The sequence below is a fragment of the Accipiter gentilis genome, unplaced genomic scaffold (assembly GCF_929443795.1).
Source record: "Accipiter gentilis unplaced genomic scaffold, bAccGen1.1, whole genome shotgun sequence".
NCBI classification, from domain to species: Eukaryota; Metazoa; Chordata; class Aves; order Accipitriformes; family Accipitridae; genus Astur; species Astur gentilis.
Window position 1 is genome coordinate 654,048 of NW_026060847.1, and position 26,265 is coordinate 680,312.

The window sequence follows — 26,265 nt, forward strand, 5'->3', positions numbered from 1 at the left end:
GTATCTAACCATGCAGCAAGATGTTCTCATGAAAACATCATTTCTGTTTGACTGTTGACACGATGAGTAGAGTTGTTTCTTTTATAAGAAAATTCTACAGTAGCTTGAATGACCAAAACAGGAGACTGTCTTCTAGGGATGGGGTCTGCATGCTTTGCTGCATTTGGGCTGAAGGCCCGTTCAATGCTACACCACCTGGGGTTCCCACCATCTAAAGGGACCGAAGATGATCTGAATGATTCTCTCCTTAGAGTGTTAACGATGATGAACATAACTTTAAAATGTAGCTGACAGTGTCTGAATCCCTTTCATACTGGGGTCATAACAGACCAGCACCTCCTAGAGAAGAAAACACTGTCAGCACCCTTGGATGCAGCCCCTGTGGTTGCCATGGACTGGTAAGGGTGTAGTTTGCTTGAGTAACCCCACGCTTGATCCCCATCCACTGCTGGTTGTTCTCCTCCAGAGTCCTGCCTCACAGCTCAATGGCCTGTGAGACCTGGCTGGTGGTAACTGAGGCTGTGATGTAGAGTACCTCAGATCTATCTACACCTACTCTTCCTTATTTCAGCAATGGACCTACCTTTTCTCTTTTTCTTTTTTACTAGTTCCTGAAGTACCAAAAGTTCATCTTGGTGCCCTTGAATTCCTTTCTGAGTTTCCACTGAGTTTTGATATGGACCATTGCTGTGCTTGGAGGATGCTGTCCTTGAAGACAAGATGTATCCAGGAACACTCTGAAAATTCTTGGTCTTCTCATTGATTGTATCATCAAGGAAGTGAGTAAAAACCCCTGTTCAACTTTGCTTCATGTTCATGCAATGCCTGCAGCTCTTGGGTGGAGAAGGGATGGACCTTGCCTCTCTGATGGCATATGATGACTGATGACTCTGACTGATGGCATCAGTCAAGGGCACACAGGCACCAAATTGCACTCTCAGTGATGCTGTCTGGTGTGTCTGTGATGTACCACCCTGAATGTGAATTGCTTTCTTGTAGGTCCTGTGAGACATTAAATAGAGTACCTGCCCTGAATTCTGTTAGGCAATGTGGGGATGAACATGGGACACATGCCATTATAGCCAGTGGAGGTATAGTAAATTCAGCTGATGGAAAAGAGAGAGACCCATCTCTCGCTATGGTACATGACTGCAATCGTTCATATGAATAGCTGTATAAAGTGCCATGAAGATAAGGAGTAGGAAAAGGTTCTTTTGGCCTTTATTTGGGCATAAGCTGTCATGTCACTTGGCCAAAGGTATTTCCCACCAGGCTCATACGTGATTCTGAATATGTTGCCCTGCCTTTATGAAATTCTCCATTACACTTTGCTGTTACCTACATGTATCTTAGACCACCTCTGGAGACTCAAATGTCAACAGGTATTTGCATCTGAACACCTTACTCCTGCCATCCATCTCCATGAATTCAGATGGGACCTGAGAGAAGGATATCCCATGCAGGTGCCTATTTTGCGCCCACCTGAAGAGAGTCAAGAGGAATCCCGCCTCCTGTGGCTTTGTGGTGTGCATGGGAAAGAGCTGAGTCTCCTTCAAATGCCATGAATAGAAACAAAGGCTGAGATGCCTGCATTGACCCAAGGATCCCTTCTGTCTGTAGGTGTAAAGGAGATCCCTGCCTTTCACTCACTGAGTATCCTGTGTAATAAATAACATGAAAAAAGTGGTACATTAAAAGTAAGTCTGAGAGAAGGATTATATTTCTGGAAAGAAAAAAAAGGTCGCATGTAGATGCAACTTTGTGTCTGAGCAGAAACTTTTCTTTCATGAAAGAAGTGGCTCTCTCCAGCTGAAGGGAAGAAACATCAGTAATTGCCTCAGCCTGTTTCCCAGCAGGTTCCCCTGGAGCCCCAGCGACACCAGGAGGGAGCCCAGAGGGGGCAGAGAAAGGGCTGCCTTGGGCTGGTCCTCTGCTGCTGAGCTGGGCTGGGCTCCTGGGCTGGAGGGAGCTCATGGCAAGCAGGCAGCACTGCAGAGAGACAGCTCTGCCCAGGAGCAGCTCCTCTGCAAAGCGCAGCAGGGCTGAGGGCACTGCCTGCAGGCACCGAGGGGAGAGGAGGGAAGGGAGAGGGAGGTTAAAGGCAGTATGGGGTAGGAGGAGAGAAGAGATCGCTGACCTGGAGAAAAATCTTCACAGCCCTCAACAAGGTAAGTCTCTGGCAGCAGGGCAATGCAGCTGTGGTTCCTGGAATGACCTCCTAAAGCTGGCACGTCCCACAGCCTATGGGGTCTGTCAGAGGGACTCCCACAGTTTCTGCAGTGCAGAGAAAAAGGCCGTGCTTTGGAGCACAGCTTCCCTGCTGCACCCTCAGAGGGACAGGGCATGTCAGCTGCCTTCAGCTGGGGATGGCTGCAGAGTGTGAAGGTGGGTGTGCAGCCAGGGGTGCCCAGGGCTGTCCTTCTGAGCAGGGTCCCTGCACCGTGGGGGGCTGTGTGCTGGGGCAGGGACTCTGCCACTGGTCAGGGTAAGTACTCAGCCTGCCTGGGGAAGTCCTACAGCAGAGTGGGGAGAAGCTGTGGGTGGAAGAAGCATCTCACAGTAGGGCAGGGTCCTTCTGCTGACAAGAGGGTGCTGTGTGGGTCAAGGCTGCTCACAGCTCCAGATTACCCACAGGACATTTCCAAGGGCACTTTTCAAGGGGAAGGTCAAAGCAGGGTTTACTCTAAAGTTAAGGATCTTTTCTGAGTCTCTGTTTTCTGTTTCCGAGTCTTGGCGAATTTGGGGGGAAAATGGAAAAGGAGCTGTCATGCTGGAACCGGTCCCTGAGACTCCTGAGCTGTAACTTGGAGTGATCAGTAAGTCTGAGAGGAGCCTCCCGAAGTAGATAGAGCACAGGGACTGAGAACAACTGCCTGGCTGTGCTGGTGTCTGGGAGGTGCCATGCACAGCTGGGTGAGGGTAACACTTTCCTGAGACTGCAGCTGCCTCCCCCCTTGCTTCTCTGAGACAGTCATTCTCTGCTTTTTTCCTTGGTTCTCCACTTGTTTGTGTTACTGTTATCTTGTTCCTGCTGTCAGGTTCTCTGGGGATGGGAGTTTCAGCTGCAGAGTCACACACTGATCCTGTGGGTTCTCCCATGCAGCTGTGTCCATGGGAATTAGTGTCCCAGCTTTTGTATAATCTGAGGTGTTATGCTCAATGGTGTCTGTGGGGCTGGGGAATGAGCTGATTCTCCCTTACAGAGATGTCAACACATCAGGTCACTTGGCTATCACCTCCGAGTGTCCTTCCAAGCTGTTAGCTGCCCTGCAGGATGCAAATACGTTTCGTAGCAGCTCTCTGTTATCTGAAAGCTTTATAGAGAAGCAGAGAACTGCTATGAGTGAGGAAATACTCTTGGGTTGGTGAAATGACCCCGGGGTGTTCTTGGCTAGAAGCAGCCTGCTGAGACTTTGAGACAGGGGGAGGCATTTGGTGGTCTGCCATGGATGTCTCTGCTCTCAGCAGTATCTGGTGGCTTTTCAGGGTAAAACAGGGGAGCGTGATCATCCTCCATCTCAGAAAAGTGCAAGCACACTGCAAGTGGGAACTAGACAGAAGGACAGAGCAGCTCCCCCTCTCTCTGCACTAAGCCACAGGCAATCCTCTTGACTTGCCTGGCTCACGCTATTCTCCCGGAGTGCAGCAGAAATGCTGAAGGCTCCCGAGATCTAAGAAAACTCCCCAGCGGCAGTGTGGGCAGCTGTAGAAAATGCTGGAACTCTTAGACTGCTTTTACGTTCATGGTTCCTTAGCACTGGGAGTGCAGATGCTGACAAGCCCTTCTGTGCTAGAAGCGGTTTCAGCTGACAATGTCAAACACAAGACTGGCCCCTGCCCGCACCGATCGATCAACCCACTGCTGCAGAGCAGGGCTGACTTTCCAAGAGCCCATGGGCAGAGGCTCTGCTCTTCATTGCACGCTCAGTCAGCACCAATTTGGGCTCCAGCCACAGACCTGAAGGAAGTTCTCCTAGAAAAGGAAAAGGGTCTGTGTGTGAGAGAGTGGGAGGGTCTAAGGGAAATGGCTTTGATATTGCTCTGAGAATAATGACCTGACTCTTCACTCTCTTTTTTCTACTATGACAGCGCCTTATTCCCAGAGGAAGAAAATGTCCAATGGCAGCTGCATCACCCTGTTCCTTCTCCTGACATTTGCAGACACGCGGGAGCTGCAGCTCTTGTACTTCTGGCTCTTGCTGGGCATCTACCTGGCTGCCCTCCTGGGAAATGGCCTCGTCATCACCACCGTAGCCTGTCATCCCCACGTCCACACACCCATGTACTTCTTCCTCCTCAGCCTATCCCTCCTTGACCTTGGCTCCATCTCCACCACTGTTCCAAAAGCCATAGCCAATTCCCTCTGGGACATCAGGGCCATCTCCTACCCAGCATGTGCTGCCCAGGCATTTCTGTTTCTCTTTTTGATCTCAGCAGAGTATTTCCTTCTCACTATCATGGCCTATGACTGCTACATTGCCATCTGCAAACCCCTGCACTACAGGACCCTCCTGGGCAGCAGAGCTTGTGTCCACATGGCAGCAACTGCCTGGGGCTGTGGGTTCCTCAATGCTGTGCTACACACTGCCAGTACATTTTCACTACCCCTCTGCCAAGGCAATGCTGTGGACCAGTTCTTCTGTGAAATCCCTGAGATCCTCAAGCTCGCCTGCTCAGATGCCTACCTCAGGGAAGTTGGGGTACTTGTGGTTAGTGCCTGTTTAGTCCTTGGGTGTTTTGTTTCCATTTTGCTGTCCTATGTTCAGATCCTCAGGGCTGTGCTGAGGGTTCCCTCCAAGCAGGGACAGCACAAAGGCTTTTCCACATGTCTCCCCCACCTGGCTGTGGTCTCCTTGTTTATAAGCACTGGTAGTTTTGCCTACCTGAAGCCCCCCTCCATCTCCTCCCCATCCCTGGACCTGGTGCTGGCAGTTCTGTACTCGGTGGTGCCTCTAGCTGTGAACCCCCTCATCTACAGCATGAGAAAGCATGAGATCAAGGATGCCCCGAGAAAACTAATGACTGGATGCTTCTTAGAAGTAATAAACTTCCTCTTGTCTTCTGCATAGTACTTATATCTCATTACAGACCCAGCCTGTGTTTTGCTAGTCTTCTTATGGTGATTTTGGGTGTGGGTTTACTCCTTCTGTTTCACTTTGTTTTACTTATCTGAATGCTTTCCACAAAGAATTTCTTTATTCCTCCTGTTTCTAATTCACAGTCTGTCCAGGTTCTGTGTGCCCTGGAGGCTGTGCAAATGACCTCTGCTCTTCTTTGTGTTTAAAAAAAATAAAGCGCCCTGCAGTGTATTTTTTTTCTGATATCCTTCCTGTAAGACCTTCTCTGCAGCTGCAGGGAGCAGTGCCTGTGTGCAGAGGGGAAGAAGAAAAGAGTCTTGGCACAGCAGCACTGCCAGGGAGCACCAGCGCTTGGTCTTTCCCGAGCTGCTTTCTTCCCACTTCCATTCTTTCCTTCTGAACCCTTTGGTTGGTGTAATGCCTGAGTGCTCTTCAAGCTTGGTTAGAGTCCTGCCGTGTGTCAGACCTGTGACCGCAGGCAAGGACAGGCAATGGGCACTTGTGTGACAGAGCTGGCCTCCATAGCAGCATTTCCATCATACAAGGGGATCTCCTCAGGCCTTGTGCCACACCTGTCCCCCAGCCCTGGGGCTCAGCCGTCTCCACCCCCAAGGAGCTGCCTTGCCCTTCAGAGGGTCTGGGGCTGTGGGGTGAGTGCCCAGAGCTCTGCCGTACCCTGTGGTGGGCACTGCTGTGGGGCCATGGCAGACTGGGCTGCACTGGGGAGAGGGCAGGGGAGGTGGAGGGAGGTGAAGGGAAGTGGGAAGAGTTTACGGGGAGTTGTGCTGGGCTGGAAAGTGCCCAGGAGAGAAAAATATCAGTGTATAGCTTGTAGTGTGTGACCATGCAGGGCAAGGATTCACACCAGGGTTTTGTCTTTCAGAGCCAGGGCTTGTGGCAAGCATGGAAGACATGAAGGTACAGAGGACAGGAGGCCGGTCTGTGCCGTTGGCATTATGGACAGACAGGGAAGTTGGCTCGGGGTCTTTGTGACCTCCAGTGTCTCTTTTTGGTCATTTCCAGCACTTGCTGGTCACCCTAGGTTTACAGGTGTGTTTTGCTGTGAGACCATCTACATCTTCCTGCTGGGCCATGAGCTGGTTTTGGGAATAGACAGCCCTGCCCAGCTTCTCTCCTTCCCCACACCCTGGCAGTCCCTGGAGCAGAGCTGTCTGCAAAGCCCCACAAGAGAAAAGGCTGCGGCAGGGCAGGGTTCGGGTGCTTGGGAAGCTTCAAAAGTAGCAGGGGCATGGGGGAATCGTGATCTGAATGCTGCTATTGGGATCACAATGAGGGGACGGTCCCCACCTCTTATTGTGCCCTTTTACATGCTGTGCCTGCACAGTAGGGCAATGGGACCATGTATGGTCAGTGGGGCTGGGCTATCACAGGGACAGCGTGTTGGTAGTGGCCATGAAGCAGCTGCCAGGAGATGCCATCATGGACACTTGTTCTAAGGATTGTATACCAGAGGTTAATTACTGAGAACTCATAGCTATTTTGTTAAATAAAAAGAAAATTAAATAGCTTTAGTTCATCATTGAGAATACAAAGGAGTTCCTTTTCAGCACTGTCCTATTACTACTATTAGTGATAGTTCCACCAATTCCAAAATGTCCTTGAGAGCTTCCATATTTTTCCTTGGTTCCAAACCTCAGGCTGTTAAGACACGGAAACTACTACCTAAAAATCTTTGCAAACCAAATCTATCCCACCTTCTCTCATCCACACTTTTTTACACAGGACACTTCTCCCCATCATGTCAGCACACTGCCTGGTCTCTTTTTTGTCTGGGCAAAGTCAGGGTGCTCCTTCAAAACGTCTTTCCTACAGGAGTCTTTTCTACCTGCTGATGTCACTTGTATCGCCTCACGCTATGTACAGCTCCATCTTCCTACTGCAGAGCTCCATGGGATGGACAGTTTTCCTGCTCCAGTCATGAGAAAAGGTGACAACCAGGAGACACTCCTTGCCAGGAAGCCAGAGCCTTGGGTGTTGTTCAGCTGCTTCTTACTGGCACTTCACTCAGACTCTGTTTTGGTGTGTTTGGTGCTTTTCTGTGGCTACTCTTTCTGCAGAGAAGATCTTAAAAAGACAATGATTTCATAAAAGATGGTCATAAAGGCTCCGTTGTAGACAACAATGTTTGCCATGAGCTCTGGAGAGAGCCAGGAAGATAGTTAGTAAACACCAGGAATATGCAGGAATCTCAAGGCCTCTTCTGAAGGGTCAGTAGCTCTGAGCAGCACTGATCGATTGGCCATGTGTAGGGCTCAGAGAGAGGGTTGAGGGATGTCAGTGAGAAACAAGGAGGTGGCTGATGGCTTTAGCAAATCCTGAAACCCTCTCTGAGGCTAGAAATGGAAAGCAGTGGATGTCTGTGGATGGGGAAGAGGAGGAGGTGTGTCCTGGGAAGATGTCAGGAAGGAAGACCCCTCTTCCACAAGTCAGGGATGGAAGAGATTTTTTCCATGTTGTGTGCATGCCTAGAAAATGGAGAAGGCCTGCTGCTGAGGGTGGCTATCATACCAAAAGAGCTGCTCTTGCTCTTTTCCTGCTTCACTTCTCATACTTGGATGGACCTCAGGAAACATCTATGAGAGTGGAGGATGCACAGACCCCCTGGGATTGAGTTTCATCACTGCAGGTGAAGAGGGAAAGGTTTGTGAGACACATGGTAGTGCAGGGAGAGACCCGTGCACGTAAGAGTTCAATCGAGCCTGGGGCTAGAGGAGCACAACTTGGATGCTAGAGGAACATAAACAAGGCTTTGAAAGAAGCCAGATGGGTTGCAGGGAACTTAGAAATATTGCCTCAGAAAACTACAGCTTTAGGTTTGAAGAACAGTGAGGACAGAGAGTTTTCAGTAAACCTTGGGATATCATGGGCTCAGAGAGAATTGGGGAAGCGGGGGGAGAGTTACAATCTGCAGAAAAATGATCACTGACATAGGACAGTATAGGTCAGCCTGTGGTGGGGAAAGCCAAGGGCATTGGTAGGACTGGGACCCAGAAATGAGGTCCTTGTTCTCTTGGCTAGGGCTGCTGTCTTGTGGGCTGAGTGGTCTCCATGTATGTCAGTACTGGCATGATTGCCTATGTGAAGCCCCCCTCCATCTGCTCCCCTATCCCTGGATGTGGTGGTGGCAGTGCTGTACTCGCTGGTGCCTCCAGTTGTGAACCCTCGCTTCTATAGCATGAGGAATAGGGAGCTGAAAAATGCCCTGAGGAAAGTGATTTCACAGGCATTTTTCAACACCGGTAAACTTCCAGTCTTTTTCCACAAGTGACTCCCATATTAGGCCCATGCTTTCTTTTATTATCATTGTTGTTATTGCTCTTTGGGGTTTCATGTTCATAGAGCTATACTTGGACTTCCCGTACTTAATGTGAAACATGAACCTCCTCTGTCTCACCTGGAGGACCATATAAAAATGTGTCTTTGTAACACTGGGTCCAAGCTGACTCCCTCATAGAATTGCTGTAACAAAAAGGGATCTTCCCTGTGCACTGCCTGATGGTAGGGCTGTTTCTCCAAACCGTGTGTCAGGAACAGGTCCGAGATACTGCACCTCCAAAAAGGCCTATTGATCCATGGTTTCAAGGGCAAAAAACTCATTGACATCTTGTGACCTGCTAGTGGGGTGGATTTAGAACTCACCTGTTGGTGCCTGGTGACAGTGGAGATGAGTGGTCACTGAGGTACAAACCCAGTCTATTCCCACATGTGACAGGGCAGAAGCCATCTTCCAGGAGGGGAATCTGTAGCTGCCTGGATATCCAGGGGATCTCCATGGGCAGCGTGTGCCTGGGGTGTGACCAGAGCTCCACAAAGTGAGAGATTGCCCAGGTGGAATCACGCAAAAGTGTTCATTCCAGGTATTCACAGGGAAAGAAAGACTCTGCAATCACAGGGCAGGCAGCGGGAACCCAGCTGGCCCAGGGGAAGAGGGCTGGAGAGGTGCAAGAGCTGGCTGAGGAGCTCCAGGGCCAGGACTGTCATGCTGTCCTGGGGCGTGGGGCTGGTGGGGGCAGAGAAGGGGTAAGTGCAGTCAGTGTTGGGGATCACCTATCATGGGAACACGGAAGAGCCAGAGTGTGAGTAGCCATACAGCCCAACCCTGAGGAAGGACCTTTTTACTGTATGGTCACCCCTGTCTTCCTCCAGGTCTCTAGGATACTCAGCTCTACTGCTGTTACTAATACAAAGGGAACCGGTTTCCTACCAACACTCATTACACATCAAGTCCCATAGCTCTTGCCACAGCCAGACTCTCAGCCAAGCCCATTCTCAGGCAGCTCTGGCTAGATCAGGTGCTTGTCTCGACAGATTTTGAAAATCTCCACTGATAGAGATCTCTCCAACTGGCTTGGATCCTTGCTCCAGTGTTTGGCTCTGAGGGATTCTTCCAAACCCCAGCTTTCTCAGCCTCTCCTTGTACAAAATGTGCTCCAGGCCCCAACTATCCTTCTGGCCTTCTGCAACTTTCTCTCCAGTCTGTCTGGGTCTTCCTTGTGCTGGGGAGCCCCATACCGGACACAGCAGTCCTGAGGTTGCTGTCCTGTGGTGGGTTAGCCTTGCTCAACACCCAGACACCCACCCAGCTGCCCAGTCACACCTCCAACTCAAAAGTACAAAGGGAGAAAATAAGATGGAAGAGCTCATGGGTCATGATAAAGACAGGGAGATCACTTACTAATTACTGTCACAGGCAAAGAAGGGTTGACTTGGGGAAGATCAATTTAATTTATGCCAAGTAAAAAAGATTTGGATTGTAAGAAACCATGACAAAATTATTCAAGTCCATTGCCCTCACATTTTCCCCACGGCTCAGGTTTCTCCATTGCTCCAAGTTCTTCTACTTGGGAGATCCCAAGGTCAGGGTGAGGTGGGGAAACAGGGGGAGGCAGCTAAAATATGCAGGGAAACTGGCACAGGCATAGGACAGTGTAGGACTCTCTGTGGTGCAAACAGGGCCTTTTTGTGGCTGCCCCCCTCCTCCCCACCAACACAACTGAAGTCCTTGTCATCTCCATGGTGGCTGCTCAGTCTTCCGCAGAAGCCCATGCGAGGACACTGGTTCCTTACAGCCCTATGCCCTTGTTCCCTCCTCACCAACCCCCAAAACAGCCTGGGAGGTGTCCTCCCACTGTCCTTCACTTGGCATCAACCCCCCCGCCCCCCCCCCCATCAAACTGCTCCCAGGAAGAGCTGTAAGCATCCCATTAAGGAAAGGATTCCCCTTCCCAGGGGAATGGGGGCCAGGGCTTGGCCATCCTGCTTGGTGAAACACATTTAGGGCTTTCACAGTGTCCTGGTTTCAGCTGGGATAGAGCTAACTGTCTTCCTAGTAGCTGGTACAGTGCTATATTTTGAGTTCAGCATGTGAAGAATGTTGATAACACTGATGTTTTCAGTTGTTGCTCAGTATTGTTTAGACTATAGTCAAGGATTTTTCAGCTTCTCATGCCCAGCCAGGGCACAAGAAGTTGGCACAGGACACAACCAAGGCACCTGACCCAAACTGGCCAATGGTGTATTCCATACCATGTGATGTCCCATCTAGTATAGGAACTGGGAAGTGGGGGGGGCAGGGAATCGCTGCTCGGGGACTGGCGGGGTGTCGGTCGGCGCGTGGTGAGCTATTGCCCTGTGCATCATTTGTACATTCCAATCCTTTTATTACTACTGTTGTCATTTTATTAGTGTTATCATTATCATTATAGTTTCTTCTTTTCTGTTCTATTAAACCGTTCTTATCTCAACCCAGAAGTTTTACCTTTTTTTCCCGATTTCCTCCCCCATCCCACTGGATGGGGGAAGTGAGTGAGCGGCTGCGTGGTACTTAGTTGCTGGCTGGAGTTAAACCACGACACACAGCCACCTCCACAATTGATCTTCCACCTGTAACCAGTGTCTCCGACTTCCTCTTTCACCAGCCCCCAGGGACGGTCTCCTTGTCTGGTCATTCCCTCCACGGTCTCTTCAATGATCTTCCTCAGTGGCGCCCACTAACAACCTCAGAAAATTGGAAATTTGATGCTGGCTTTTACTTCTTGAGAGGCTTGTTCAGTCTTTCAGGATCTGCAGTTCAGTAACTTGGCACCAGAGGTCTCATTAACATAAAAACTCCCTAACGGGCCAAGGCTTAGTGCAGTATTTTCCTTTAGGTCTCCAATTCTTATGTGGTTAATTAGAGAGATTTCAGGAGTGTAGTCAAAGTGGAAAGATTTCAATACTAAACAATAAGAAAGGGTTCTTTTTTTCCCCCACTTTTGTTTATTTTTCTGATCAGGCACCATGTAATATCAGAAATCCCCAATTCATATTGATCTTCCTAATGGAGTTTTAATGTATACAAAAATCAAGACCCTTTCCGTCTGAACAATCTACGGTCATTCTTCATCCCTACCCCCAGCCCCACCTTTTCTCACAACCACCTGGCACTTACAGCAGCCTTGTTCAAACCTGAGCTTTCTTCACTGAAGTCTGTAGCTGCATGCTTCAGCCTGTGGGCACCAACTCCCTCCTGCTTGGAGAACGAGCTGCACACAGACACGCAGTGATGTAATACACTCAACGGCTGTATACTAAGTACACGTTACCTCCTCTGAAGTCCACTTCCCACAGCGCATAGCCTTAGGTGAACAAAACCCACATTTTTGTGTAAGCAGAGATCCCAGGACCCCCCAAAACACTCCCTGCCCTGGACTCTGTCTGTCCGTATCTGCTGTTTGCACACAGCAAGTCACACATTGAAGTCACGAGCTCCCCTGATTGGCAGAGGGGAAAAAAGAGACAAGGTGAGTGAAATGCTCTCTTTTGAAGAGCCAAACAGGCACTAAGCCCAATGTATCTGGGACACAGGAGTGTCTTCAAGCAGACTCTGCAACACCTGGACCCATGCATTTTTCATTCCCTTGAGGGTAAAGTACCTGTGTTTCCATTGCAGGTGAAGGCAAAGATGAGAGTGGTCTCCTCTAATGTTGGGTATCTTGCCTGCCATGGCCCAGCCTTCCTTTTCTACTCAAGGGGGAGAAATCAGTAGTCTCAATTGAGATGCTTGGACACACCCTGCCTGGTGACCAGCTCCTGCTCCAGAAGTGCACTTGTAGGTAGGTCATGGATCCCATTTCCCAGTCCCACGTGGGGTCTTCAGCCACCCCTGGGTATCTTGGAGGCAGCGTCAACCTCTGTGATGGCAACTGAGTCAACCCCAAAATTAAGATTTTATGTAAAAGTAGAAACATATGCAGAAAAGGGCTTGGGGTAATAAGTGTGCAAAAAGTCACTTTTCAGCACTTTGATATAGGTCTGCAAATTCTCACAATTTTTTTCATAGGCCATGGACATGGACCAGCAAGATGATGACACTTTCTCTCCCTCTATGTAAATAGAGATTTATACAGCCATTTAAAAATGTATTTCCTCCCAACACTTTGAATGGAGAACTGTGTTCTGGTGACACACTTATATTGTCATATTGTACATCTACATTTCCTATCTGGTGGGTGCTTGGAACAATCAATGTTGGAGCCGTTGTATAGATGACCCTATATTTCTTTGCCAACAAGAAATGGACACACCTGCTATCACTTCCATCATACCATCCCTTTTATCTGATCTGGCCACATCTTTATGGGATGTACAATGGCATAACACCATGGCCCAACAATGCCAGACCTCAGCTGATACACAGAGGCCTAGAGCACAGACATATAAAGAGCCCCAGAGCAGAGATGTGGAAAGCAAATGTCACTTGTGTCCCTAAGAAAGAAAAGAAGGAAGGTTCCACCAAGCTGCTGGTGCCATGGTGGCACAGGGGTGATGGTGTCATTGACTGGGCCCTGCCACTGAACCTGCTGGTTTCTAGTCTTCCAACCAGCTCTGGGTCCAGCCACCAGCTCCTCCCGTGCCAGCTCTGCCCTGCTCCTCTAGCCCCTCACACTCCGTGTCACCCTCTGGCCAAGGTAGAGCCACTCTGTGGGTGCCATGCTGTCACCATGCCACCCCTGCCCCATCAGGACTAGGCGGAGCAGGATATCTGAAGACACCCACAAGTGTTTTGGGCTTGGGCTGCTGCTTCAGAGCCACTCTCTGAAGTCACATGAGCACCCTGTCACTCTTTGCTGACCCAGATGCTGAGCCCAATCTCCTGCAGAGCCAAGCCCCCTGTCTGCTGGGACACCCTTCTCTCCATCCCCCAGGGTTTTGGCATTCACGGGCTGGCTCCATTCCCCTGGGACATGGAATTTGGCACAGACGCGAAACCGGTAGCTAGTGCTGGCGTTGAGACCCCCGACGATCTTGGTGGTCTCAGCACCGCTGTTGGTGTCAATCCACTGAGGCTCGCTGGTGCCCCCCACCTGCTGCAGCTCCACAATGTACTTGGTGATGTCCCTGTTGGGGTACTTGGGGACCTCTTAGGAGACCTTGACGGCTGTGTCAGACACGGACTCTGCTGAAAGCAACCATGGGGAGGAGGGCCCTGGGACAAGGAAAGGAGAGTGTCAGTCCTAGGACAGGGCTGCTGGCACTGCAGGGCCTGAACGCTGCTGTGAAGACAGACCCCATGGATGGCAATGGCAACCAAAGCTGTGCCAGGTTTGAGGGACCTCCAGGGACCCCTGGCCCTGCTTGGAGGAGGTGCAGGAGTAGATGGAGCTGCTCTCCAGGTACAACAGTAGGGCAGGACTGTACCCCCAAAAGCTCCCAGCCTTAGGGACGATCAAGGTAGATGTCTGTGTATAGACTAGCCCTTGGGATATTTTATTTCTTCAACTGTCCCTCACACACAGTGTTCCTACTGCCTCCTCTAAGCTTTCTCCTGCCTGCCAATATCCCTAACCCCAACTCACACAAAGCTTTTACAAGCACAAAGCGGAGAAAACCTCACATCCTCCAAGCTCGATGGCCACCAGCTCTCCCATATGTGCCAGCCAATGCTTTTGCTCTCTGTGGGAACCTCATTCATCATGATGTTGCCATCTACTCCAGCATGCCTCTGCTGAGAAGCCAAGCCTTTCTAGACAAGGGTTCCCGTCACTTGGTAGAAGCTTTCCTTGTTATAAATCTGCCCTTGGCCCTGGAGCCACAACTGAGGTGCTGCAGTCCTAATGGACATCAAAGCCCACCACCTGGGGCGTGGACAGCAGAAGCACTGTGGTCCATGTCAGAGCTGTGACAGGAGTGGAATAAGCTGAGGTGAGGAAGGACAGCTCCCACTGGTTATTTGGTGAATAAGGGACCCATAGCTGTGCTCAGGGAGCTGGTCAAATGCCTTGTCTCCATTTCTGTAATGGTGGCCTAGATGCCTGGTTCATGTGTCAACTCTCTCTGTGGATGTTGACATTTACTGAGCAACCTGGTCTGACCTCAGAGATGGCCCTGCTTGGAGCTGGGCATTGGACTACAGACCACCTGAGCTCCCTTCCACCCTGAATTGTATGAGCAGCGTATGATGTAGAGACCCTCGCCTCCAACTCGATCTCTTCTTGTACAGTGTGTGGCAAGGCACAGGCTCCTGGAAGGGCTGGTGGGCAAGAGACTGTTGGGGAATCTCTAGGCCAGCCTCCAGGCTGGCTGTGACTTTGAGGAGCAAAGAAGAGCTCCAAAGGTGGAGATCACAACAGCACTCCTCCTAGTCCATTTTATTTTCCCTAAGGCTCAGCCTAAAGCTCCCAAGGGGCAATTTGTGGTTGTTGCTTCTGTCATATCATTGGCCACTGCAGAAGAGAGCTTGGCTCCACTATCTCTCCAGGCAGCTGTAGGCTTTTCTTAGGTGGCCCCATGCCTCCTTCAGCAGGCTGGAGAGGCCCAGTTCCCTCAGACTCTCCTCACAGCTCGTGCCTTAGGCCCCACACTCCACCTTGGCAGACCTCCTCCAGACCTTCTCCAGTTCCTCCACTCTCCTTTTGAAATGGGAGGCCCACTGGCTCATACGGCATCATCCTGCTGCCCGGGTCCTTCTCCTTAGAGCACTCCTTAGCTGGCCACGTCTCTTCCCATGCTGCTGCATGGAGTTGTTGTGCAGCTTCTGGGTTGGGACAAAAACAGATAATAGGTGAATGAAAAAAGATTTAAACAAATATAAACCCAACCCAACAGGCAATGCAAAGGCAATCACTCACCACCTCCCACAAGCAGACTGACACCCAGCCAGACTCCCTCAACAGACACCTTGAACAACTGGAAACTCCCACCACCTTCTTCGTCTGCCCGAGCTTTTATTGCTGAGTATGACATCATATAGTATGGAATATCCCTTTGGTCAGATGGGGTCAGCTGGCCTGGCTGTGTCCCATTGCCCCCCAACTTCTCACCCACCCCCAGCCTACTCGCTGGGAGGGAGCAGAGTGAGAAACAGAGAAGGCCTTGACGATGTGCAAACACTATTCAGCAACAGCTAAAATGCTGGTGTCTTATCAACACTGTTTCAGGCACCAATGCAAAACATAACACCATAGGGTCTGGTATGAAGGAAGTGAATCCCACCCCAGCCAGACCCTGGACACTTGAACCAGGGTCCCAAAAAGGGACACAGTAGTGTACTGTAGTAGGTTTGACAAGTCATGGGCAGGGGAGACAATAATTTCCCTCACTCTTTTGGTGAGGCTCTTCTTTCTACACTCCTGGACACTGCTGGCCACCTCTGCTACCAGGTAGCCCTGGATCATGTGGATCACTCCTGGATCGTGTTTTGCCTTCTGTCCCCCAGCACCACCAGGGCTGTTTCCTCAGAGATGCTCTCTGGCCAGGCAGTCCCCTTCCCCTGCCACTGCAGGCTGTCAGTCTATCCCAGGCACAGGATCTGGCCTTTGTCTTTCTTGTATCTCACAACGTCCCTGACAGGACAGTCCTTCTGCCTGTTAGGGTTCCCCTGAATGGCATCCCAAGGCACAGGAATGGTCCTCCCAATATGGTGCCATCAACAAATGGGGTGAGAGTTGTGTCCTCTGGGTCATGGATACAGGTGTTAAAATGCACAGCACCCAGGAGAGTCCCCTGTACAGCCCCACAATGCCCCAATATGTCCCACTGGCTTCCAGGTAGGGTATGGCCCCTTCACCACTGCGGTCTCAGCCTCATCATCCAACTGGTGTTTTCCCCATCTCTTTGTCTATCCATCCAGACCATAATGTCCTAACTTGAGTAGAAGGATATTGAGGGAGACCATGCCAAAAGGAGGCAAACAACATCCACTGTGCTCCCCTCATGCACAAAAGCACTTCCTTCATCATGACAGCAATCAGGTTGGCAAGGCCTGATTTACCCTTGGGAAGTCCATGCCGAAGTTGTCCTATTTTAGGTGCCCAGAAATGTCACCCATGAGGAGTCACTCAACAGCACGTTCCTCATCAAAGTGACCTTGTACAGCCTGTGGTTCACTGGGTTGCACTTTTGGCCTTTTAGAAGATGGGCCTAACATTGGGTTGTGTTAACTCTCAAGAGACCCCTACCAATTCCATGACACTTTAAAGAGGACATTCCAAAGAAATAAACATCTTCCCCTGTAACTTCATTGCCACTATTCTGCCTGTCCTATGGTGTATTTAGTTGCTCTAGTCCTTCACATAGTTACACCCGTCCTGACATTCTGAAAGTCATCTTTTCAGATGCAGACTGCCTAGGCAAAGGCCCTTTCCCTGATGCTCCACTTCTCTCCTTCCCTTACTCTTTGTTCATCAACATACCTCTCCACTATGCAGCTGCTTTGAGCTTCAGGGAACTAAGAGCTTGCCTATCTTCCAGTAGTCCAATTGCCTCTTCGTCCAATTCTTTAATTGTGTTTATCTCTAACATTTTAGTATCTGTCACAAACATTTCTCATAAGACGATCCCTTGTAGAAAGGCAGTCTCATTAGAAGCAGCTTGTACTTTGCATATGGTTGAGGAGTGTGACTTATTGTTTATGAACTTGAAAATGATTATATTTGCTTTGCTTGCAAATAAGAAAAATTCTTCTGGGCCTGTGTGCAGCCAGCTTGCTAAGCAGGGGGGGGGGGGGGGGGGGGGAAGATGATGTAATGGAGCTGTAACCTCCAGCTGTAGAGATCAGTGGAGAAGTCTGAGGCAAGGAACAGAGATGTAAGGCCCCAGGTGGCCAATGTCAGAAGTGCTGAGGTTTGAGAGGTGAGGAGCAAGTGTGTCCATAGTGTCAGACCTCAAGGCACTGCTTTTCCTAGCTGTCCAGACCTCCAGAGCAGATACTCTGGATCATTATCACTTGAAGAATGCTTCTATCACCTCTTCTCTATACTGAAAAGTAAGAAAAAGTGTCCTTTAAAAGAAAAAAAACATGGGTATAGGTACACTTTGACATCTTCCTCCTTAACTACACTATGAAGTTTTTCTAATTACCTGTACAAGTCTTGAAGACTTGAAGAGAATTGCAGGAAGAAACAAGGCTCGTTAGGGTTTTCTGTATCTTAATGAGCCCCATGGTATGTTTGAGTCTCAGTCCATGAACCTCAGCTACTGAGAGCAGACTAAAATGAACTTCTCAAGAAGTCAAAGTCAGAAGCAAAGTACCTTGAAACATTAATGGGCCCCACTGAGGGCCATTCCTGGCAAAGCCTCCCCAGGGACTCGTTAGAGCAGATAATTGGAGTCTGTGATTGCAGGTAGGCAAAAGCACTGTGCAGGTGGCTGCAATGCTGAGAAAACCCTTGGTTTGTTTTATGCAGCAGAAAGTCCAAGCCCTAATCCCCAGGCCCTGGGAAGGCAGATCCTGTCCCTCATGCATGGCTCAGGGATCTTCCTGGGTCAGCAGGATGTGAGGGTGAGCAATGCCAAGTGTAGGGAAACTGTGCAACACCTCCCAGCCTCCCCAAACAGGGGTGAGGAAGAAACTAATTCCAGAGCCTCAAAACCAGTTTTGTCTGGTAGGCCTTGGTGGCAGAGGCAGCTGACAAAGCCAAGACAACAGATACCTTGGACCTGTTCTGCCTTTCAGCCTTGCCAGATCACTTGGCCACCTCTACTGCAGGCTGTCATAACCTGTCCCAAGCCTTACTTCTTTCCCTTCAGGCTGTTGATGTCCATCTTGCTTTCCCACCTAGCTCTCACCCCAGCATTTCTATTCCTTCACTGATGTCTCTTCAGCCTGGCTGGATTTTCCTTGAAACACGACACCGTGGGCTGACCCGGGCTCTCTCTGGGTGACCTCTTGCACCACAAGGCTACCCTTTGAGTGACATTTCTTTCTCAACACATCCAGTCTGAACCTTCAAAGCTGCACTTTGTGCAGGTTTCCTTCTCTTCTCACTTCACCAAGGAAAGCTCCATCATCTCTCAAGCAGGTGCACTCTACTACCATAGTGCCCCGAGCCTCCATTTCACCAGGCTAAATAAGCCCAAGTCCTTCAGCCTCTCCAAAAAGAGGCCAGTGCCCATCTTGGCAGATGTCCTCTGGGAAAGCTCCAGTTCTTCCCCGCTCCTCCAGACCTGGGAACCCCACACACAGACACACTAGTCCAGATGTGGCCACACCAGTGCTGAGGCCAGAGGGATGATAACAGCCTTGCCTGGGTGGCCACGCACCTCCTAATACAGCCCTGTATGTAGTTGGCCTTATTCACTGTTTGTAGTGTTCTCTCTCTGAAATGGCATTTTAAATGGTACTGCACCGAAGCTGCATGCCTTTCTTACTGGGGACGTCACAAACCAGAACCTCCAGGTGCAGAGCAATGACCAAGGCACATGTCTGCTGCTGGCTCTCAGATTCTCAGGCAGAAGTGATGTCATAGTCAACATGCCAGCCAGGTGTCTGCTGATGGCCAATGACCCCAAGAGATTGGAGATTCCAATGACCTCACACTGGCCTTCATGGCCATGTGCCTCCTGCTGGCCTATGATCTTCTCAGACATAATTGATGTCAGAGTGATAGCTTAACGCATCAGCCTTCTTGTGGCATGTCAGCTGACCAGACAGAAGTAACTTCACCATGATCTTACAAGCCACGTGCCTGCTGCTGTCCCATCATGTACTCAGGCAGAAGAGGTGTGAGAACCCATATCCGAGCCCTCGTCCTGGACAGACCTACCAGATACTTAGGGAAAGGGATTCTCCCAATCAACACGCTTTTGCTGGCCTGTTAGAGACACTGGCAGATGTGAGCGTAAAAGCAGATATCCCAGCCGTGAGTCAAGGGCTGACCTATCGGCTCCTTCAGAAAGAAGTGACCTCACAGTCCCTTTCCCAGCCATGGTCCTGCTGCTCGCCTATCAACTCCACGGACAGAAGGCACCTTACAGCCACCTTCCCAGCCTTGTGCCTCCTGCTGTCCCATGAGATCCTGAGGCACAGCTGACCTCACCATAGCATTCCCACCCATCTCCTCCTTGTGGCCTACGAGCTCATCAGATACAGGTCACCTCACATTCCTCTCCCAATGCCATGCGACTGTTCTAGGACCTCACAATCCCTGCCCCGGTCCCAAGGTCCATACAGCTTAAGTAAGGTTGAGGAGAGGTGACCAAGATGAGGGCAGTAGAGTGTGGGAAAAAGAGCTTTTTGGATTCAGTGTTGAGGTTGGAGTTTAGGGATTAGAGCTCACCTTTCAGGTTTGGGGATTAGGGAAAGGCTTAGGGAGAGAGTTTGGTGTACTGCTGAGGTTCCCTGGCTAGTGTTTAAGGTGTGGGCTACCATGGTGGGTAAGGGTTTTGTTTAGGGCTGGCGTGAGGACTAGGATTAAGGCCAACATGTTAATACTAGGGGTAGAGGCTAGGGGCCAGTCTGAGCAACCGGGTAAGTGTAAGTGTAAGGGCTTATGGGTTTGGGATTTGGTTTAGATGTAAGGTTTGTTTTTATGGATAGCCTAAACTCTGTTAGATTACTTAAAGTGGATTACTGTCAGGGGGAGGAGGAGTATTTAGGGGTATGGTTCGGGCTTAAGGTTACTAGTTAGAGATAGTGTAAGGGCTTAACAGGAATGTATTCACAGTTAGCGTTTTCACAGCAACGTCCCCTTAACCCCTTTTTACCTCTTCAAAATCTTTTGTGTCAGTTGGTCAAGCCCCTCTTCCCTCCCCCAGATCTCCCATTTCTTTTGCCCAGGCTGCTCCTGACCTCCCCAAAAGTGTCATCTTGTTGAGGGTGGCTTCCTGATGACCTTCATGACCTAAGAGTATCTCTCTCCCTGCTGTTGCTGACCAGTCATAAGTGACCTCACAGCCACCATCCAAGGGGACATACTGTCTGCTGTGCTTGAGAGGCCTCTTCACAGCCTACCCAGCAGCACTGGAGGAAGGTGATGCACTGCACCACCCCAGAGATTCCCTGCCTGAAAACCCACTCGTACATCCAAAGGATTCTTGCACCACTTTTCCCACATGGGTGCTTCAGTTTCCACAGGGCAGCTTGGTTGCCACGGCCACCTCTGTGCAGGCAACTGAGTCAAGACCAGAATGTAAGTTTTAGAAAAATGTTGAAGCCTGTGCAGAAAAGGAAACCTATGTAATAGCAGAAAAAGTCTTAATTTCTGTCTTTTAATGACCTTTTATGAAATTTTGCTGATCACAGTGGAATGCTGCTGCTATCTATCTCCTCAGAGGACTTTGTACCACTGATGGAATTTGATCCTGATCGTCCAGCCAACTTCCCATGCACTGCATCTTCCACGTCTTCAGTCCAGATATCAACAATCCGCTCTAAGGAGACTATGGAAAACCACATCCAAGGTCTTGCAAAGTCCAGGTACACAGCATGCCCTTCTTTCCCCTCCCACATGGGTTCAGCAGTCCTTTTCTTGTCCATCAAGTGACGGAGATGGCTGCAAGAGAATTTTCCCTGTCACCTTGCCAGGGACTGAGGTGAAGGTGGCTAACCTGTAACACTCTGCATCCTCCTTTTTGCCCTTCTTGAAAATGGGTTTGAGATTTGCCTTTTCTGAGGATCCTGGAGCCTCCCTGATCTCTCTGCCCCTTCCAAGATGTTTGAGAGGCCTCGTGATGACACCAGCCAGCTCTACCAGCACCTCTCTGCTGCATTGCACACTAAAACTTGTCTTCATATCCCACACTTGCAGGGGAGTGCCCAGGACACCGCACATGCCAGTCCAGGTCCTTTGGGCTGGTTTAAAAGAGAACCAGAAGCAATCTCTTCCTGCAGGCCCACAACTTCCATGTGCTCTCCGTGCAGCTCACAGCTTCCCTGAGCATTTTTCTCAGTGTCCCCCTTCCCTAACCTTTATAGTCCGGAGGCTGTAGGTATGAGGATGTTGTGGTTTAACCCCAGCCAGTATTTAAGCACCACACAGCCGCTCACTCACTCCCCCTCATCCAGTGGGATGGGGGAGAAATTCGGGAAAAAAGTAAAACTCGTGGGTTGAGATAAGTTCAGTTTAAAAAAACAGAAAAGAAGAACCTAATACTGATAATGACAATACTAATAAAATGACAACAGTAGTAATAAAAGGATTGGTATGTACAAATGATGTGCAGAGCAATTGCTCACCACCCGCTGATCGACACCCAGCTAATCCCTGAGCGGCGATTCCCTGCCCCCCCTTCCCAGTTCCTATACTAGATGTGACATCCCATGGTATGGAATACCCCGTTGGCCAGTTTGGGTCAGGTGCCCTGGCTCTGTCCTGTGACAACTTCTTGTGCCCCTCCACCTTTCTCGCTGGCTGGGCATGAGAAGCTGAAAAATCCTTGACTTTAGTGTAAACACTACTTAGCAACAACTGAAAACATCAGTGTTATCAACATTCTTCGCATCCTGAACTCAAAACATAGCACTGTACCAGCTACTAGGAAGACAGTTAGCTCTATCCCAGCTGAAACGAGGGCACAGGCCCATGGACAGAGGTGTGTGTGGAGGCCGCAGGTGATGCTGCTCAATGCCTTGACACTGCCATCTTAGACCCCACCTGCCAGTGCCCTCAATAGGCCAAATTCTCATTCCCTGATGTGCAGGGTCTCCTCTCTGCTACTCTCCTTCTTCCCATCCCTGGGGATCTGGGAGACCCCAATTTCATGGTCACTATGGCCAAGGCTGACACCAGTCTTCACTTCCCTGACCAGCTCTTCCTCTTCTGGGAGTTCCAGGTCCAGGTGAGCATCAGACTGGACGGCCTATTCAGAAGCTGAACCACACAGAACCTCCCACCTCATCACTTGCCTGTCCCATAGAGAGCGTCCATATATATCTGAGCTGCCCTGACATCACGCAAGGCATTCCCCATTTCTCACGTTCTGTGTCCATCTCTCCTAAGCATGTTGTGCCTCCATTCACCAAATAACCCGTGGGAGCTGTCCTTCCTCAACACAGCTTATACCACTCATGTCACAGCTCTGCCATGGTCAACAGCACTCCTGCTATCCATGCAACAGGTGGTGGGCTTTGATGCCCTTTAGGACTGCAACACCTCAGATGTGGCTCCAGGGCCAAGGGCAGACTTGTAACAAGGAAAGCTTCTACCAAGTGATGGGAGCCCTTGTCTAGAAAGGCTTGGCTTCTCAGCAGAGGCATGCTGGAGTAGATGGCAGGTGGCAACATCATGATGAATGATGTTCCAACAGAGAGCAAAAGCTGCAGTCCCCAAGGCCAGAGTGAAAGTGGCCTGGGCTGTGCAGCCCTGGCAGGAGAGGGGTTTGCTGTCCCAGCTGACTCTGCAGCACTGTGGGACCTCTGCCAGAGGTGAAGATCATCTTCAAGAATGACAAGTCCCTGGGGGAGGACAGCCTGTGATCCAGCCACACTGTGGACGTAATGCTGGGAATCAACCAGCTAGATAGCAGCTCCACAGGGAAGGACCTTGAGGTCCCAGAGGACAAGCAGCTGAGCATGAGCAAGCAATGCACACTCATGGTAAAGGCCAACAGCCTCCTGGTCTGCATTAGGAGAAGCCTTGCTGGCAGATGGAGGGAGGTGATCCTTCCCTTCTACTCAGCACTGCTGAGGCCACAGCTGGAGTGCTGTGTCAAGTGCTGCACTGCCCAGTGCATCATACTTGCTGACCTACTCAAGCAAGTCCAGCAAAGAGTCATAAAGCTGATTAAGGGACTGGAGCATCTTTCCTAGAAGCAAAAGCTGAGAGATGTGGGACTCTTCAGCCTGGAGAAGAAAGTGTATAAAATTCCATTCTGAACCCAAGAAAACACCATTTGACTCTGTGGGTGGTTAAACACTGGAACAGGCTTCCCGGAGAGGTTGTGGAGTCCCCATACATGGGGGTACTTCATACCCACCTAGATAAAGTGCTGAGCAACATACTCTAGCTGAGCCTTCCTCAGCTGAGGGGGTTGAACTGGAGGGTCTCCAGAGGTCCATTCCAACGTCAACATGTCTGTGATTCTGTGAGTATAAAGGAGAAAGCTAAGACAGAAAGAAATGACCTCCACATAGCCTTAACCACAAATATTGTGGGATCCCATGGAGGAGACCCAAGCTGGAAGAGGGGAGAAGTGTGAGGAGGAAGGAGAGGGAGAGTTGTTCTTTACTGACTGTTAACCGCCTCTTCACTGTCCCCCATGCTCCTCTTGGTGTTGGGATGAGTAGAGAATTTGCAGCAAGGGAGTAATGTGAACCTGCCTCCTGGCAGCTGCTTCATGGCGCCTGTCCTTGTGCTGGCCCAGCCCAACTGACCATACACAGTCCCACTCTGCAGGCACAGCATGGAAAAGGGGAGAGTCAGGGGTGGGGACCTTCCCCCCATTGTGATCCCAAAGATGGCTTCAGATCACAGTTCCACCATGACCCTGCTACTTTTGCAGCTTCCCCAGCAGCTGACACATGCCCTGCTGCAGCATTGTCCTACATGGGGTTTTCTAGACAGCTCTGCTCTGCCAGGGTCTGGGGAAGGAGAGAAGATGGGCAGGGCTGTTTGTTCCCCCAAACCAGCCTTGGGACCACCACAAAGATGGAGGTGGCCTCACAGCAAAACTCACCTGTAAACCTAGGGTGACCAGAAAGTGCTGGAAATGGCCAATGAGAGATGCTGGGGGTGACGAAGACCCTGAGTCACCTTCTCTGTCTGTCCATGCCAACAAAGGCACAGACAAGTCTCCTCCTCTCCTCCTCATCTGCATGTCTTCACTGTTTTCCACAAACCCTGGCTCTGCACCACAAACACCCAGTGTGAGTCCTTACCATGTATGGGCACACAGTACAAGCTCTACATGGATATTTTTCTCTCTTGGGCACTTTCCAGCCCAGACCAGCTCCCCCTAAACTCCTTCCACCACCCTTGACCTCTCTCCACCTCCCCTGCCCTCTCCCCAGTGCAGCCCAGTCTGCCATGGCCCCACAGCAGTGCCCATCACAGGGTGCGGCAGAGCTCTGGGCACTCACCCCACAGCCCCAGACACTCTGAAGGGCACAGCAGCTCCTCGGGGGTGGAGAGGGCTGAGCACCAGGTGTGGGAGGCATCTGTAGCACAAGGCCTGAGATCCCCTTGTACAATGGAAATGCTGCTATGGAGGCCAGCCCTGTCATACAAGTGCCCATTGCCTGTCCTCGCCTGCGGTCACAAGCATGCCACACAGCAGGACTCTAACCAAGCTTCAAGAGCGCTCAGGCATTATACTAACCCAAGGATTCAAAAGGAAAGCATGGAAGTGGGAAGAGAGCAGCTTGGGAAAGACCAAGCGCTGGTGATCCCTGGCACTGTTGCTGTGCCAGGACTTTTTTCTTCTTCCCCTCTGCATACAGGCACTGCTCCCTGCAGCACCAAAAAAGGTATTAAAGGAAGGATGCAAAAAAAAACCCAAAAGAGTCACTTCAGGGCACATTATTTTGCGCAAACACACAGAGGGTACAGCTCTTTATTTGCACAGCCTCCAGGGCACAGAAAGCCTGGATATGTTGTGAATTAGAAACTGGAGGAATAAAGACAGTTTTTTTGTGAAGAGCATTCAGAGTAGTAAAAAAATGCAAAATAGAAAAAGTTAAACCACACCCAAAATCACCATAAAAAAGACCAGCAAAAGACAGGTTGGTTCTGTAATGAGATATAAGTACTATGCAGAAGACAAGAGGCAGTTTGCTCCTTCTAAAAAGCATCTAGTCATTAGTTTTCTCAGGGCATCCTTGATCTCAGGGTTTCTCATGCTGTAGATGAGGGGGTTCACGGCTGGAGGCACAGTACAGAACAGCCACCAGCAGGTCCAGGGATGGGGAGGAGTTGGAGGGGGGCTTCAGGTAGGCAGCCGTGGCAGTGCTTACAAACAAGGAGACCACAGCCAGGTGAAGGAGGAACGTGGAAAAGGTTTTGTGCCGTCCCTGCTCGGAGGGGATCTTCAGCAGGCTCTGAAGATCTGCACATAGGACAGCACAATGAAAACAAAACAACCAAAGACTAAACAGACACCAACTACAAGTACCCCATCTTCCCTGAGGTAGGCATCTGAGCAGGAGAGCTTGAGGATCTGGGGGATTCCACAGAAGAACTGGTCCACAGCATTGCCTTGGCAGAGGGGTACTGAAAATGTACTGGCAGTGTGCAGCACAGCATTGAGGAGCCCACTGCCTCAGGCAGCTGCTGCAATGTGGACACAAGCTCTGCTGCCCAGGAGGGTCCCATAGAGCAGGGGTTTGCAGATGGCAAAGTAGCGGTTATAGGCTATGATAGTGAGAATAGAACACTCTGCTGAGATCAAAAAGAGAAACAGAAATGCCTGGGCAGCACATGCTGGGTAGGAGAAGGCCCTGCTGTTCCAGAGGGAGTTGGCTATGGAATTAGGGACAGTGGTGGAGATGGAGCCCAAGTCGAGGAGGGATAGGTTGAGGAGGAAGAAGTACATGGGTGTGTGGAGGTGGTGGTCACAGGCTACGGCAGTGATGATAAGGCCATTTCCCAGGAGGGCAGCCAGGTAGATGCCCAGTGTCGTGGTTTCAGCCCGGCCGGTAACAAAGGACCACGCAGCCGCTCGCTCACTCCTCCGCCCCCCTCCGGTGGGATGGGGAGGAGACGGAGGAGAGAAAAGAAAATGAAACTGGAACCTTGAGGGTTGAGATAAAGGCAGTTTACTGGGACAAACACAAAGAGATTACAACAACAACAACGGCACTAATGAAAAAAAGTATACAAAAAGAGTGATGCACAGTGCAACTGCTCACCACCCGGGACCCGACGCTCCGCCACTTCCCCCACCGAAAACAGAGACCACCCCCCGGCCCGCTCCCCCTTTATATACTGGGCAGGATGTCACATGGTATGGAATAGCTCCTTGGCTAGTTCAG

General features: G+C 50.4%; 1 pseudogene; it reads left to right on the plus strand.

The window, feature by feature from the left end:
• The first annotated feature begins 4,112 nt into the window (after window positions 1–4,112).
• On the plus strand, window positions 4,113–6,191 carry LOC126036939 (olfactory receptor 14J1-like; annotated as a pseudogene).
• The last annotated feature ends 20,074 nt before the right edge of the window (window positions 6,192–26,265 follow it).